The sequence below is a fragment of the Penaeus chinensis genome, chromosome 9, assembly GCF_019202785.1.
Source record: "Penaeus chinensis breed Huanghai No. 1 chromosome 9, ASM1920278v2, whole genome shotgun sequence".
In the NCBI taxonomy this organism is placed as follows: Eukaryota; Metazoa; Arthropoda; class Malacostraca; order Decapoda; family Penaeidae; genus Penaeus; species Penaeus chinensis.
Window position 1 is genome coordinate 18,510,902 of NC_061827.1, and position 5,000 is coordinate 18,515,901.

Consider the following 5,000-nt stretch of genomic DNA (forward strand, 5'->3'; position numbering starts at 1 on the left):
ATCAAATGCATTCACCCATGAACCATAATTTATTCATCGTAAATCTACTTTTATTGCAATTCAAACACTCATCTCCTTCCCTTCCCCACATTCACACCATCCCCCTCCAGATCATAAATTTCTACTCCTCCTATACGTGTACTCTTTCTCTTGCTTATCTCACCTCTTCTTCTTCCTCTCTCCATCTTCCCCATTCATCATCCCTTCCAAATCCTCGTTGTGTTCTCTTCCTCTGCCTCCTCCCGTCCCACTCTCTATTCTCGCCCTTCCTCTTCCTGTCATCCTTTACCTATCCAGCCTGCGTCCCTCCATTCTCACCCGTACCCCCCTCTTCTCCTACCCCCACTTCTATCCTCCCTCCATCCTCCTGTCCCCCTCCCCCCTCCAACTTGTGCACCGGCAACGACTGGACATCATAAATGACATTTTTATTCTTCTATCAGTACTGAAATGGATTTGATTATTGGATCTCCCATCGGCATCATGTCGACGAGCAGCCTGGAGAGCGGGGGAGGAGGAGGTATTCGCGTCATAGATCCTCGCTCTCTCTCTCTCTCTCTCTCTCTCTCTCTCTCTCTCTCTCTCTCTCTCTCTCACTTACCCCCCCCCCCCCTCTCTCTCTCTCTCTCTCTCTCTCTCTCTTATACACACACTTTCTCTCTCCTTCTACCTCTCCCTATCTCTCTCATATGCGTAACGTGGAGTGGCTAAAGTTTCTAACACACACACACACACACACACTGGTTCTCCCTCAAACACAGTGGCGTTCGTATGTGCCTCGAGGTTAAAATTATGCAGGCCTCGGTTGAAATATGAATAATGATATGCATAGACTCTCTCGGGCTAGAACGTCCATTTAAAGGGAATAAACTCACCTTAGGTAGTGGAAGACCAACGCAATTTTCATTTTATGGTAGTCAGCGTGGCGAAGTGAATCGGGGGGGGGGGGGGGACTAGTTGGTCATTTATTTCGGAAATAACTGGTAAAAAGTGTACGTATAGCTAGTCTGGATGGTGTTGTTTTACATATGCTCCGGTACATAAGTACACACACACACGCACACACACACACACACACACACACACACACATATCTATATATATGTGTATATATATGTACATATGTCTATATATATATATATATATATATATATATATATATATATATATATATATATATACACACCGTTAGTCGATCCCGGCGTACGTACATGTATGAGACGTGAACAAGACAATAAATTTATGTGTTAATTAATTTATTCAGACCGTTGTGATACCCTCTGGCGCATCTTCTCACCCTCACCTGGATTATCTTGGCCGCGAACACCTAACAGAGATTTCGGCAGATTTCTTCGGATGTTCGATGCTGTGATGAATTGCTGATCTGTACATAAAGGCTCATTTGTTTCTTATTTGATTTGCATTCTTAAAGGTTTTGAAATATGCACCTGGTAACGAAAGAGTATTTTTCTCTTTTGTTTTAATGTAACTGTATTTGTGATTCCTTTAGTGATTGTAATATCAAAGTCCATCATTCTTGAGTCTCTGTAGCGACGCATTGATAAAACGAAAACAAATAAGAAAAAAAAGCCCTTTTGTAGAGAATACTGAGCGAAAGTTTCGCTACGCACAGAATGTGAATACAGTGTGAAAGGAATGTGTTATGTAAATTTCCTTTGACAGAATTTCGTATGCCAAAGATAACGCAGAGAATGGGATAAAAGCAGCATAATATGTAGAAGCATGTCCTCAGACGCTTAACCACACAAACAGCATCCACACCCATGAAAACACAAACGACACACACACACATATAAAGTACCATACATACACGCGAACACAAACCTCCTATAAACCCAGAGAAATATAACTCGTATTCAACCGCACACAAAACAACGCATATCCTTTCTCTAGCACATTCCTCACGCTCCTAGGAAGTGAAAATACAAGCTGAACGCCCACCTGACGAACAGGTGGGCGAGCAAAGAGTCTTACACGCTGACCCCGAAATCTTTTGGCCTTTCGCATATTCATGACCTAATCTCCTTACTCCATTAACCTTTTATGACCCCGCATCTTTCCTTGGCCGAGGTCACCCAGCCACATCTCCTTTTTTTCCCTAACTTTTCTCCTCTTTCCTCCTCCTTCTCCTCTCTACCACTTCTCCCTCACTTCTCTCTCTAAGGCCTCCCACCTGCTTCTCCGTCGCCCTTGCCCTCCCTGTACCCCTTCCCCCCTCCACCCCTCTCCTCTCCACCACTACGTTTCTCCCTCCCACACCTTCCCCTCTCCAAGGCTCCTCCTCCTTTTCTTCCCTCCCTCCTTATCCCCCTTACTTCTTATCCCCCTCCCTTCTTACTCGCTTCCCTTCTGACCCCCCTCCTTCCATATCCCCCTCGCTTCCCCAACCCAAGCTCGATTTGGCCTGAGGAATGTGGTTGAAAGTCTTGCTTGAGTGAGTCTTTCTGCGAGGAATTTGCCGTTACAGGAATTACCTAAGTAAGATTTTGTGACATTAACGGTAATGATTGTATTAATTCTTGAGTGGAAGTGATGGTGGAAGTTCTATGCATACAGACCTGATCTCTGCCTCTCTCCATGTCTGCCTATTTATTCATCTGTCTATGTATTTATTTGTCTGGCCATCTATCTATGGGTACAGATGAAAAAAAAAAAAAAAAAAAAAAAAAAAAAAAAAAAAAAAAAAAAAAAAAAAAAAACAGGGGTATATTTAAAATTATGAAAAACAGAGAGGGAAGGAACAAGCGAGCGAGAGAAGAGAAGAGAAGGAGAGAGAGAGAGAGATAGGTAGATAGATAGATAGATAGATAGATAGATAGAGAGAGAGAGAGAGAGAGAGAGAGAGAGAGAGAGAGAGAGAGAGAGAAGTGAGAAGAGAGAGAGCGACAGACACACAGACAGACAGACATACATACAAAGAGAGAGAGAGAGAGAGAGAGAGAGAGAGAGAGAGAGAGAGAGAGAGAGAGAGAGGGGGGGGGGGTGCGTATGCGTAAGTCTGTGTGAGAGATGTGTCACAGAGAAAGGGAGAGAGAGAGAGAGAGAGAGAGAGAGAGAGAGAGAGAGAGAGAGAGGGAGAGAGGGAGAGAGAGAGAGAGAAAAAAAGAGAGAGAGAGGTGGGGGGGGGGGGGGATGTGCGTATGCGTAAGTCTGTATGAGAGATGTGTCACAGAGAGAGGGAAAGAGAGAGAGTGACAGAAAGAGAGAGAGAGAGAGAGAGAGAGAGAGAGAGAGAGAGAGAGAGAGAGAGAGAGAGAGAGAGAGAGAGAGAGAGAGAGAGAGAGAGAGAGAGAAATAGACAGATAGATCGACAGACATATTGACTTATAGACAGACAGACAGATAGAAAAAGAAAATAACCTTCCTAAACAAATAAACAAAGAGAGAGAGAGAGATAAACAGTAAAATTGGACAGATACAGATAGACATCAACAGACGCGACAGGCACATAAAGAGCAGAAAAGTGGTAAATAAACTGGAGCAAATATATTGAAAGTGAATAGACTAATAACTGAATGTGGAGTCGCAGGCTTTTGTGACCTAATGGTAAACAAGGGTAGGTTAACGACGAGATAAAAAGAATATGTATTAAAAACATGTTTAAATTCTCTAATATCATATAATTTTACGCCTCTTGTCTTCATTAACTTGCACTTGCTTTTTAACGAACTTCCTACTACTAAAATATTGAGATATGATATATAAAAGTGACTATTTCCTTTTTTTTATGAAACGAAGGAAATATTGCCATACTAACAGTCAATTACCTTTTTACTCTGACACATAACATTAATTTTCGTTTTTTGCCACTACTAATTTGCTTCAATTTTGCGAATAATATATTATTTTTTGGAAGAACATTTTATAAGCTTCGTATGCTAAAAAATCGTAACTGTATCAGAAAGCGATACAGATTTTATTCAGTAATCAAAGAGGAATTTTACATCCAAACATTAGAGCATGACAGAAAATAACTACATTGTTAAAATCTAAGTTTTAACGTGCATTCATTACACTGGATACCGCTTGCAAATAATTATCGTTTAGTTATCCATTTTTAGTTCATTTCCAATAAACATTTATCGGATTACATCTCCATGCATCATCTCAATCTTTGTCCATGAACTAATAACAGCAAGATTTTGCCAAGAGCTCAGGAAGGACTTGCGACGATATTATGGGCGGGTTGCCCGTGAGTGCAGGTGGCGTAGCTCAGTGGCAGAGCGCTGGCTGGGCAATTACAGGCCCCGGGTTCGGTGTCCAGTCAGCCCCTCTCAGGCGACTGAACTGTGAGTGAGTTCTGGCGTCACGCACAGGTCGGAGAGGAACTAGCCACCGGAACGCATTAACCCGGGTCTTTTGTTCGCATGTTCTTCCGACAATTTCGATACGGGACCAATATTGTTTTTTTTTTTTTTTTTTTTTTTTTTTTTTTTTTTTTTTTTTTGTTTACTGTGTGTGTGGGGTGAGGGTGGGGATGGGAGTGGGGGTTCCCAATCTTATCAGTTATTACATCGAAATATTCTCCATCGTTATGAATCCTTACATGGATTTTTTCTTTCTTTTTTGGCATTGCTGGTGGAGGCTTGCGTTCTGTAAGTAGTTTCTAGTGTGTGTTTGTATATTTGATAATTTGCCAATTTATTTTTTTACGATTTCCTCTTCTTATCTTTCTCTTTCTCTATTTACATATCCATTGCCCCATCCATTCCCTTATTTATGTTTTTGATTTCTATATTCTACCATTTATCTATTCGTTCCCCTATCTATCTTTTCTCTGTCTCATTCTTCGCCCTTCGCCTACACGAGACGAGACATCAATTCCCATTCATTATTTGATACAGAACTTGTCATATTTTCGAGAAAACTTCGTGATTCGGAGAATATTACTCTCTAGCTAAAGTTTGGCATGGCTGAATCAATAACCTTTGTTACTCTCCAGAATAAAAAAAAGAGGTAGAAAAAAAGGCAACAGTCAA